Here is a 13,601-nt window from a genome sequence, read left to right as displayed (position 1 = left end):
AGCGTAGCCAAAAATTTATCATCAAATGGTACGACACTAGAGAAATTGTGACGTTACAAACGTCGCCAAAGATGATCATTAGCCACATTTTTTTATTGTCACTAAAAGTTTTGTCGCTAAATAGCCTATTTGTTGTAGTGAATGCACCTTAGGTGATACCTTCATAACAACTGCTTTATTAGACCTGGGGGCCAGTGTTAACTTACTCCCTTTTTATTTATATAAACAACTAGATCTAACAAAACTTCAACCAACCAAAATGACTTTGCAGTTAGCCGATCGTTCTATTAATTATCCCAAGGGTGTAGTTGAAAACATTCTCGCTAAAGTGCAGGATTTTTACTATCCAACCGACTTTGTTATTCTTGACACAGAAGTTGCTGATAATTCTATTCCCATCATCTTAGAGCGTCCTTTCTTGGCAACCGCCAATGCCCAAATCAATTGCCGGGATGGCTCAATGACTCTTTCTTTTGGAAATCTTTCTGTGGAAGTTAACATGTTTAGACAAAAGCAAAGACAACTAGGTTTTCTTGTAGAAGGTGAAGTTAAGTCTATTGAAAGTTTTGTATATCACATTAGTGCTTTCGACAATCTCGTCCCCACACTAGTAGATACCCCTCTTATGGAAAAAGACAAAGATCACAATTTTGACTCCTTGAACAAAACTGAATTAGAGACAGAATTTTCCACCACGCGCCGACCTACAAGAGATGGACTAAACCTCACAATGATAGGCGAGATAGATGAATTCCTCAAAGATGGAGATGAATACCATAATTATATGGATCACGAACAACCTAGATGAGGAATTCAACGAGTTTCTAAGAGCCTGTGATGATCCACCCTCTCAAGAACTACCTAAAGAGCCACCTGATACCTTCATTTTTAGATGTGTGATAATACCAACCCATGCCACCAATAAGTTTTATGCTAAAACCACGCACTCATTTTTTCCATTCCTTCAATCTAAAACTTATCCATACTCTACATATCTTCCACAACCATCCATTTTCCCACGATCATTCACTTGAACACCTTTTCGTTCAAAGAAAAAGAAGAAACTTTATGCTCGATTAGGTTCTAGATCCATCAGAATTCACTCCCATTCTACTAAGCCATGCCATAGGAAATCTTGGTGCTTAATTTTGTTTGATAGTGCTTTCCATGTTCACTATTCATAGAAAGATCCACAATTCTATAGATTATTGATATATGGGAAAATGCATGTTAATACATATATATCACATTAAGTTTAGGGAATCTGACTTTAAAAGACCCAAGTTTTTATACAATACCAACTTTCTAGAGTATAGGCCAAGCAAAAAATTTCAAACTTAAAAAGAGTTTTCCAATTTTTTTTGGGGGTGGCGTATTTTGGTATTTCATTTCAAATTTTTTTTGCCACCCTTTGCTTGTCATGTTTACTCTAGTAGAGTTTGTGTTAGTTCGTACGTAACAGTTTAATTGTGCTTCATGTTATCATATCATTTTTACAATATTTCTGTTACAAGTACTGCCAATTTTTACCATGTTTCTATGGTAAATTCTTTCCTTATCCCTTTATACTTTGAGGACAAAGCATTCGATTGTTTGGGGGTGGGATAGAAACATTTGCAAAAATTAGGCACTTTTAGGATGTAAATTACAAATCATAAATATTGTTTATACTAGGCACTTAGTGATAATAATATTATTCCCTTTTTCATGATGATATTAGTCTAGAAATCTCACGTAGTACTTGAATTAGGATTTAATTTTTAAAACATAGATTAATACATAGGTAATAGTCATTGCATCTTTTCACGAACATCTTGCATGAGCGTCTTTGATTATACTTGGGAGTATTTTTCTGAGACCTAGGTTAGAGTACTTAATACATATCCTATGAGCATCTAGCCTAAAAGCCTCATAAAAGTGAAATATCTGAGTGATGACACAAGGGAGAAGTCAATTCCAAGTAGAGAAATCACACATCCACTTGCTTGATCACCACACCATATCCTAAGCGAGAATTTAGGCCTTCTTTGGATCCATATAGCCAGAAATTCACACCTATATGAAATTTATTATCCGTTAGTTGCCCACTGAGCCTTTTATTAGCCTTTTCACAAACCACAAATCCTTTACCCAATAAAACAAAATAAAAAATAAAATCAGCCTACCTATCTGGATAAGTATGAGAAATTGGATGAGTGAAGAAAAGAAAAGAGAAAAACCTGTGTAAACAAAAATTAGTTAGTAGCTTCAGAAAAGAAAAAAAAAAGAAGTTTTCATCCAAAGAAAAGAAAAGAAAAAGAAAAATAGAAATAGAATAAAAACTCCAAAAATAGAATAAAATGAGTCAAAAAGCCAAAATAAAAAGGCTAAGGATGGAAACAAAGTGTCGAAGCAAAAGAACGAGGTTTTCTCTAGTTACATAATATGAAGACCCTATTTTCTCATACTTGTCTTTTTGAATATCCATTTCCTTCCTTCTTCAACCAACACCTACACCCCGTATCACCTAATAAAGACCTCTAGCTCAATTAGGAATAGGTTGGTGTTATAGTAAGTGGCAAATGTGTTTGATCGACCTCGGCTTCCTTGGATTGTCATTGAGATTGTGAGGAAATGTAGGCCCACTGCACACTGGAGTTAGCAAACTTGAGTGGAAAAATCAGAGTGTTATGTGTTTTGACACATTCCTTGTGAGAACCTACTTAGGCACGCTACCCAAAAGTTTCAGAAACAGACCTGCCATTGCATTTCATATCATAGTTCATTGTATAGTTGTTTGTCTTAAGATGATTTGATTATTATGCATGTATTAGTTTAAGTTTTAGAATGATCATTCTTGTTTAAATACTAGTGAGATGTATAAATCATTGAGACATAAATAAGGAAACAATAGTTTTATTTCTTAGTCGTTGTAGTATAGATGAAGTTTGTGAGTATCTTCACTGGAAAACTCTCACGAGGCTATAACTCGTCTACTAGGAAATTCCTAGTGGTTTAAGGCCTTGTTGCATATGGTCAATGCAATCGCACTCGGCGAAACGAGATTAGTTAGAACTCCATTTTTGGTCACTTATTCTAATTTCTCATATTTGCTTGAGGACAAGCAAAATGCTGTTTGGGGGTGGTTTGATAAGAGCCCAAAACTGTAGTTTCAACCCCTTTAACAATATTGCTTTAGACCAATTATGTGATTAATAAGTAAGAGTTAGTACTGTTATCGTGTTTTTGTGTATTTCAGGTATTGGAGTCGAATATGTGCAGAAATGCGTCCCTTTTGTGAGATAAAGGAGCAAGAGTTGGTTGATAAGAAGTTCTATGGTAGAAAAAGCCTTTTTAAAGCCCGGTCAAAGCTGAAAAGTCAAAGCCAATCTTGGGCGTAAATAGCGATAAAAGTCAATGAACTTAGAAGGCCGTATATTTGAACTCGGACTTTAATTGGGCCTACCTTATGTCAAAATGACCGGCTCGGAAAGAGATTTCCAATGGTCCAAGCCTTGACCCAATTAGAGGAGCAAAAGTGATCAAAAAGTCTGTAGAAGTCAAATCTAGTTGAAATGGCTTCTGTGGACTAAAGAAATTGGGTTTTGGGCTCGATTTTCTGGCCAAAACATGGCTCCTCGGCCCATGCATGAAAAAGTGGATCTAGTCTCCTCTATTTGTATGGAGAAGACTTAACTCTTAAGATAACCTAGATCTAGATTAGAAAATTAGGTTAGACTCCATTAATTAGTTCCAATAGCTGGTTTTAGATCTAGTTTTTACCTTCAATTAATTAGTGTTAGAACAAAGTAGATTATTATTTAGAATCACTATTAGTTTTATAATAAAGTATTAGTTTTCATTTCAATTTAGTTATTGATTAAATTCTTATTTAGTTTTAGTTGTTTTAAATTCATAAATTAGGTTGTCTTCATTTTGATTCTTAGACTATTGCTAAAATTAGATTTATAAAGTTTAAATTAGTTATTAAATTATGATTTGTTATTATTGTTCTTGTGTTGGGAATGATAGTATAATGATATTAGGCTAAAACCTCCATTAGAGGAGGTTAAAGAAGCCATGTGAGGATGATTGCTTGTTAGAGTAGTTGTTATTTAGAATAGAAATTTCACATCTCATCATTCTCACCATTGTTCTTTGTGTTTGTTGAATTGAATTTGTTTAAGTCTTGAGAGTTAAGAGTGGAACGAATCCGTACTCTATATATTGCATGAATATATATATATATATATATATATATATATATATATATGTGTGTGTGTGAGAGTAGGAAATAAATTTTTGATACTGTAAGAACGAAGTTAGAGTAATCTAGTTGAGTTTTTACGGTTTATCATTTCTCCAGAATGTTGGAATAACCAACTTACATGTGGCATACTAGTGTTATGACTAAGTGTTAACAAGAACATCTTCATTTTCTCATGGTTCCATAGGTAGGTGTTTACTATTAACCAAGTGCCCTCTCTCTCGAAAATGATTATGCAATGCTTGAAAAGATTCTTTCAACATCCTAAAAGATTGGAAAATTAGTTTTGATGGACCATTCAAAGTCTCCCTAACTAAATCTTATCCACTACGTGAGGAAATGCATATCTTGTGACAGACTCTCCTTGGGAGTGTATTTCTTCTTGCATGGTTGAGCAATATCACTAATGTTATAAGACTCACCAACAAGGATAACTTAAAAGAATCCATATAGACCTACATATAATAAGGATAACCATATAAATGTATCCATCGCAGTGCATTCGGTGCAAACTAATTAAAAAACAATTTATGCATTTCAAAGCGAGAATAACATACTAGAACTTGGCATAATTATGAGTGTGTGAGAACTTGGGTTGATAGTGGAGCAAGCATCAGGAACACCTAAGCGATCATCTTAACCATAATGTATATCAGCAATTTATAATGAAAAGTGCACTTCCATTATCATACAAAATATAAAATGGGGTGGTTCTCTATCAAAGTTCAAATGTAGGCTTCCTCTGCTAATACTCCATCTTTGATTTATTGATCTATTTCATCCTAAACTAAACTTACACATTCTTATCAATCAGTCCGCAACAACACAAAATTTAAAATAAAGAGAGAACCAGTCAGCAGCAAACCTAAAATCAAGTACTAAAAGAAAATAAATAAATCAGTAACCAAAAATCAATTAGTCGGCAGCAAACCGACCACAACAATCAATAAAGAGAAATTTAAACAATAGCATACAATGCAACAACAATAATGCAAGTGCTAGTCAGAGAGAGTGCGAGTGCGAATTCAATAATGAACAAAGTCCATGAATACTAGCATAATCTAAGAGACAACTCGCCAATTTAATCAATGCCAATTAAGTTTCTATTGCATACTGAGTGGCTCGATCAACCTTGACAGTGGCGACAATAGTTTCACACTTTATCGCGGTTGTGGCAGCAGCACCAAGGCGCTCGGTCGATATCAAAGATGGAGCTCGTGATTAGTGGCAACAGCAGCTGCTTGTTGGTCTGGGAAGAATGAAGAAGAGATAACGAAGGCAAGGGGTAGTGTGCTTGGGGCGTTTATGTCTTTTCCCAGCATACAAGTCTTACAGAATTGTAGTAGATCCAATGTTGGTACTAACATAAATCATTCCTCTTATAAGAGATTTCTAGTATAATGCCTCTTATAAGAGGCAAAAAACGAACCAAAAATATGTCCCAAATCACTGGTCCACGTGTCTTATAAGAGGAAAAAATAAACAAATGGCCCCTATGTTGGTAAACTGTTAGAGATACATTATGTTGGCTTATGGGATCTTTATATTGTCTTACTGGTAACCATTGAGGAAAATGAAATAACATGTTCACTAATTGAACACAATGCAATGCTTCCTGCACTTGATACATAAGTACCCAATCTATTAATATGCACTAAACCATACTCAATGCAGTGCTTCCTGTGTTGTGTGATTGTGTCTAGTAGATACTATTTCAACAAGTTTTGCCAAAACACACTAGTTGGGTTGGAAGTGATCTTTTCGGAAGAGATTGCGAAGGGGATGGTTGTTGGTGAGAGTTGAGACTAGACTTTGGTTTGAAGTTGCCTACGTACCCAAATGTTGTATTGCTTTGGGATCAAGTCTCAATTGCACAGTTCTGGAGAATGACCAATGTTGGATTTTATATGTCAGATTGGTGATAGTTACTTTCTCGTTCTCCAATATTCCAATCATAGGATCAAATTGGAGAACTTGCTGGAGTACTGTCACAAGATTTGAAGTTGATGGAAGTGAATCTTGAATTTGGAGAAAGTTGTGGAAGTTGTGGAAGTTGATTGATTCGGTCAAACAACTTCCTCGCAAATGTTCAAGACACGTGTCTAATTGAATAGACTTTGCATTATATGGGTAGGTAGGCTATAAATTGAATCTGAGCATGGGCTCTGAGCGTGGCCTTTTTAGGCTCTGAGCATGGGCTTTATTGTAGTTAAGCTCTAAGCATGGGCTTTTTGGGATCTGAGCATGGACTTTATTGTAGATAAGCTGAGTATGGGCTCTGAGCGTGGCTTTTTTGGGCTCTGAGCATGGGCTTTATTGTAGATAAGCTATAAGCATGGGCTCTGAGCGTGGGTTTGTATTGAATTGGGCTTTTATTGAGCCACATTTGTGGGGGGTCAGAACAGATACCGACCCATACTCACATTTGTAAAACGTACCAACTTTCTACAATGATCTTGTCCGTGGTTTTCAAAGAAGCCAAATGACTGCAGGGAACAATTCATCTTTGTCATAGAGTCATAATCAAGTAAGCGGAGTGAATGTTTTGAGAGAGGGGGGGGGGGTACGTGGCCCAAAATATAGTTTGGTAAATTTGTGTCTGTTTGTCCTCAATCCTTCGCCACTCTCCCTCTGCCTCCTTCACTCCCAAACTCTCTCTCTCCCCACCCACAAACCCATCTCTCCCTCCACCCTCCACTCATACCCCGACTGCTTGCAGTTATCTAGTTACATATATAAATTACCATGGAAGGGACTGCTTTAGATATTTCTGCACTTGTTAAGTCATTAGTGTTTGCAGATTGAACTGTAATGGATCTATTGATAGCGTAAGTTGAAATGAGTTCCCCATGTATTTTAATTGTGAAATGATAATGGGCAATAATTGAAGAAACATCAATTCAACTTAAACATAATGGGAAACTTAAACTTACTTACATAAGCTCGTAGAAAAACAACTAGAACTCAACAAATGGACAATTAGACAAACACCAATAGAAGTGATAGACAAATAAAGGGGTTTCCTGATTAAGTTTGTTAACCTGTTAGAGAAATACTATGTTGTCTTACAGTATAGTTATATTGTGTTAAAAGGAAACTTTAAGGAAAGGACATGACATGTTTAATTAAGTACTAATTGAACACAATGCAGTGCTTCTTGCAAGTCAAACATAATGACTCTATATTTTTGTAAGCAAGGGATAAACAAAGGTCACAGGTTTATAAAGTGCAGAAGTCAACCTAGATGCGGCGCTTTCAAATGGATTGATCTCCCAGATGAAGAAAGCCATCAAGCAACTACAACTAGGTAAGAAAAGGTCACAGAAGGAGGGAAGGTGAAGGTAACAGTGGAGGGGAACTCCACCTCCAAAATTACCATGGAAGGGACTGTTTCAGATATTTCAGCACTTGTTAAGTCTTTAGGGTTTGCCGATTGAACTGTAATGGATCTAATGATAGCATAAGTTGAAATGAGTGAACATTTTGAATGTATTTTAACTGTAATTGATGTAGTTTAACTGTGAAATGATAATGGATAATGATTCAAGAAACATGAATTCAGCTTAAACATAATGGAAAACTTACACATAATTACAAAAGTTCGTAGAAAAACAACAAGAACTCAACAAAGGGACAATTACAAATAGGTGTTTCCAGTTATGTAAGTTCTTCTATTAGAGATACACTGTGTTGTCTTTATACATAGTTATGTTGTTGTGTATTTAATCATTGACTAAATGACATAACATGTTTAATAAGTAATAATTTCACATAACCATAACACAATGCAGTGTTTCCTGCAGTTGATAAATAATAAATACCCAGTCTATTAAAACGTACTGACTAACAGGAAAGAAATAATTAGATATATAAATGACTAGTTAAATTGGGTTTCAGCAAAGTCTAACATGAATGGGAAAATGGAGTGAATGCCACTTGCTAGGATTACTTGATCTGCTAGGACCTTCTTCTCCATGAAACTGTACCATATGATCTTGTTGTACCAACTGAAAACTCCAATGTCTGATGGTAGTAGGTCAACAAAGTTTGAATGGCGAAAACTTTCATACAATATAAATATCCTCGGTTCACTCCACACACAGTTCTTGTACCGCTGCAAAACCCAGAGTTCTAATATTTCAATGCCGATGTCGTCATCATCCCAGAAAGAGAACATAATAGCTATGGAGCCATCATAGGGAAATAGCGTGTACGACTTCGGTGGACGTTGAGTATCCAGTAGCCTAATCCTTGTCCATTGCTCACGTCGAACGTTAAAAACTAATATTCCCACAACCCAAAGAGACCAATGAAGATTTCCTTTTGCAACAACTCCAGCATCCCTTTTAATGTGTTCATCATTAAAAGACAACTCCAGGTCGTCTAACCTTCTCCATTGGTTAACTTAGGAATTAAACAATTCAACATGATAGATGATACATTTCTTCAATTTGTTGTCTCTGGAAGGCCTTACAATGTTGTGGTTGGGTATTGAGAGCCTAACTATAGTGAATTGCAAAGGTTCCACAGAATTAACCACCATTCCCACACATTCTGTGAAGAATCTGTTCCTAGGATTATTTAGGTGATGAAGGTTTCTAGTCGTTGGTTTGCATACATAAAACTTTTGGTTTTTTTCGTAAGGTGTGTTCAAGAGAACAATACCTTCCATTGATGATGCAAGGACCGATGTGCCATCAGGTTTGAAGTCCAAAGTTGTGCCTGGAATTGGTGGGTTGTTTTCATTGCGTTGGATGCAAAAGATATCCTGAATTCCCATTTGTATTCTATATTTATGATGTAACCAAGAAAAGATCCCATCAGCAATGCATGGTCCTTAGTGAAGGAACTTGAACTTGTAAAGGATGACCATTTTTGGCAGAGAAACATATCTTTTTTGAGAAATGGAAGTGGAGTACGTTTGACTATCTCTTCAAAAATTTCATCTGGCATTTCCATGTTGCTGATGTTGTTGATGTTGTTGTTGTTGTTGTTATTCTGGTTGTTGTTGTCGGTGTTGGTGTTGTTGTTGTTGTCGGTGTCCATGTTGGTGTTAGTGTTGGTGGAGTTGTTCTTGTTCTTTTTGAATATAGATGAAGAATATCCTTCCATTGTTGTCCTTGAGTTTAGGTGGGTTTGATATCGAGTGTGGAGTTTTGGGGTTTGATATCCTCTCAATGCTTACAAGTTGCTCAATAAATAGAAATGAATGCTTTTAATCTTGGGAGACGTTTAGTCTTTTAGACAACCGTTTATTGAAGAACTGAAAGGTCGTGACTTATTTGTAAAGTGAATCTAACCACCTAATTAATAAAAGAAACTAAAATCTATTGTTATCACTGTCAACCATAGTTGGAAAACACAATGTTTTATAGGTGAAGTATGTTGTTATATAAGGGATGTTATGTCTTCAGAGTTTTCTAATTTGAAATTAGATTCTAGGCTTAGATTCTAACCACAAAGATAACACAAAAATTGATGCTACACTCTTTCCCACTGTATGGAATACTTAATGTGCTATATGATAGCTATCTTGTCATATCAGTTAGGTGTGTGTTCAGAGCGGTCTAATTTGAAATTTGAATCTAACCTCCTAATGAACTTCTAAAACATTTGCTTCTCAAATTGACTATAGGATGGTATACATAATGTCTAAACCAGACTTTATGTTGTCATATCACACACGTGTCATCTTCAGGATGCACTAATTTGGAATTTGAATCTAACCAACTAATTAACACAATCACATTCGCTTCTCATTATGACTAGAGGAAGGTATACATATACATATACATAATGTATGCTATCATATCAGCAATATTTCGTCTTCAGGGTGCTCTAATTTCAAATTTGAATCTAACCGCCTAATTATAACCTTGGGAACTGTTGCTTCTCTCTTTCCACTAGATAATTGTACACTTAATGGATTATATCAATGTTACGTTGTCATATTTGGTACGTTTCATGTTCTTGGTGTTCTAATTTTTAATTTGAATCTGACCACTGATTAACACAAACCCGTTGGTTTTCCATTCCGACTATAAGATGGTGTACATAATGTCTTGTAACGACTTTAAGTTGCCCTATTGGAAACATGCTTTGTTCATGCATGGTGCTCTATTCCAACATCTAATTTTAAGTTCCAAATATAAATACAGATATATATTACTAGTTATACTTAGTTGGGCCAAATTGAGTTTCACCAAATTCTGGCATGAATGGTAGAATGGAGTGAACGCCAATTGTTGGGATTTTTTATTCTGATAACACCTCCTTGTCCTTGAAACTGTACCATATGATCCTATTGTTCCAACTGAAAACTCCAACTTATAAGAGCATTACCAACGCAGGTGGATTTATTTCCCCTCTTATAACTGCCACGTAGGCAGTATTTCCCAACTTTTTCACCATTTTGGCAAAAAACAAGGTGAGGCTGCCCAATGCAAAGGTGAAAAATAATCTCGGACTAGATGTTGGATTCTGTTTAGAGGCATTTTGATTGAGACGGAATGTAACATCTCGTCCGGTATTTTGTCTGAAGTTAAAAAAAAACCGAAAAAAAATCGAAAAAACACTCGAGAGGGAATCCAACATCCCGTCCGAAGTTCCCAAGTCAGCCACTATCTCAGTTGAAGGTTTCACCTTATTTTCAACTTGGGAAAATAGTCACCAGTTAGTCACCTCTACTTTGGGCACTGGTTTTCCCCACCAAAGAGGTGACTACTTTCACAAACCCCTCTTTTCCACCTGCATTGGGAATGCTCTAAGAGGCCAAAAACAAACCAAAAATATGTCCAAAATCACTGGTCCACTTGTCTTATAAGAGGTTATAAAACCTCTAGGTCGTATAAGAGGCTTAAAAAAATGGCCCCTATGTTGGTTAACTGTTAAAGATACATTATGTTGGCTTATGGGATACATATGTTGTCTTACATGTAACCATTTAGGAAATTGAAATAAGCAGTTTAATTAAGTACTAATTGAACACAATGCAATGCTTCCTGCACTTGATACATAAGTACCCAGTCTATTAATACGTACATACCCTTATACTCAATGTAGTGCTTCCTGTGTTGTGTGATTGTGTCTAGTAGAAACCAACCCATACTCCCATTTCTAATATGTACCAACTTTCTACAATGATATTGTCCGTGGTTTTCAAAGAAGCCAAATGACTACTGGGAACAATTCATCTTTGCCATAGAGTCATAATCAAGTGAGCGGAGCGAATGTGTTTGAGAGCGGTTGGGGGTACGTGACCCAAAATATAGTTTGGTAGGTTTGTGTCTGTATGTTTGTCCTCAATCTTTCGCCACTCTCCCTCTGCCTCCTTCCTGTTAGAAAAATGGATTTGCATAAATCCATTGAGATATGAATGACTAATTTATCTCCCAAGTTACTCTCCCAAGTTACCCCACTTGAGATGAAATGGATTTCTCTTGAAACAGTACGTAAAGTGAGAAAAACCTTTTTGAAAGGGTGCACTGGTTCGTAACAGTGCATTATGTTGAAAAGGTGCGACCTTTCGAAATGTGCACTAGTTTGAAATAGTGCATCTTGCCAAAAAGGTGTGACCTTTCGAAATAGGCACTGGTTTGAAACAGTGCTTTATGCCAAAATGGTGTGTCCTTTCGAAACGTGTGACTTTTCAAAGAGTTGCTTACATTTTCCCAAGAGTCACTGTGTTGTTTCGAAGAAGCACCACTTACCTATAAATAGTGGATGAATTTGGAGAGAAAAACACAAGTCAAATACTATGTTGTGTTCGCTGATTCTGTAGAATTGAAGTGCTAGCTTTCTATAGAAGGAAATCCGTTCTATCTTGGGAGACAGTTTCCCATCAACCTTCAAGCACCGTGAGGTGGAAAATATGTCTTAAGGACATAGTGATCTTCACTAGGCTCGGATTTAATCATTGGTAAAGTAAGTTCATTCGTTGAACTAAACGGTTTGTTTGTTTGTTGAATTAAAGGTTTGTTAATGATATTTTCGTTATATCAATTTGTTTTCTTGTTTACTTAACAATAAGTATATTTTTGGAATAAGTTTCCTACACTTCCCTCCTTAACTCTCTCAGTGCTCCCATAAACCCATCTGTCCCTCTCTCTTCCCCACCCTCCACTCACGCCCCCACTGTTTGTAGTTATCTAGTTACATATATAAATTACCATCGAAGGGACAGCTTTAGATATTTCTGCACTTGTTAAGTCGTTAGTGTTTGCAAATTGAACTGTAATGGATCTATTGATATTGATAGCTTAAGTTGAAATTAGTTCCCCATGTATTTTTTTTTGTGAAATGATAATGGGCAATGATTCAAGAAACATCAATTCAACTTATACATAATTAGAGACTTAAACTTACTTACATAAGTTCGTAGATAAACAACAAGAACTCAACATATGGACAATTAGACAAACTCCAATAGAGGTGATAGACAAATAGAGGGGTTTCCTGATTAAGTTGGTTAAATTGTTAGAGATAAACTATATTGTCTTATAGTATAGTTATATTATGTTAAAAGGAACCTTTGAGGAAAGGAGATGACATGTTTAATTAAGTACTAATTGAACACAATGCAGTGCTTCCTACAAATCAAACACAATGACTCTATATTTCTATACTCAAGGGATAAACAAAGGTCACAGGTTGATAAAGTGCAGAAGTCAACCTAGATGCGGTGCTTTCAAATGGATTGATCTCCCGGATGAAGAAAGCCATCAAGCAACTACAACTATAGAAGAAAAGGTCACAGAAGGAGGGAAGGTGAAGGTAGCAGTGGAGGGGAACTGTACCACTAAAATTACCATGGAAGGGACTGTTACAGATATTTCAGCACTTGTTAAGTCTTTAGGGTTTGCCAATTGAACTATAATGGATATACTGATAGCATAAGTTGAACTGAGTGAACGTTTTGATGTATTTTATTTGTAATTGATGTAGTTTAATTGTGAAATGATAATAGGTAATGATTCAAGAAACATGAATTTAGCTTAAACATAATGGGAAACTTATACATAATTACAAAAGTTCATAGAAAAACAACAAGAACTCAACAAAGGGACAATTATTAATACAGGTGTTTCCAAATTATGTAAGTTACTCTATTAGGGACATATTGTGTTGTCTTCATACATAGTTATGTTGCTTTTAAGTTAAGCATTTAGGAAAGGACATACCATGTTTAATAAGTAATAATTTAACAGAACCATAACACAATGCAATGCTTCCTACACTTGATACATAACTACCCAATCTATTAAAACGTACTGACTAACAAGAATTAAATAATTACATATATAAACCACTAGTTAAATTGGGTTTCGACAAAGTCTGACATGAATGGGAAAATGGA

This window comes from Coptis chinensis, chromosome 8 (genome assembly GCF_015680905.1).
Source record: "Coptis chinensis isolate HL-2020 chromosome 8, ASM1568090v1, whole genome shotgun sequence".
Lineage (NCBI taxonomy): Eukaryota > Viridiplantae > Streptophyta > Magnoliopsida > Ranunculales > Ranunculaceae > Coptis > Coptis chinensis.
Note: the sequence above shows the minus strand (reverse complement) of the source record.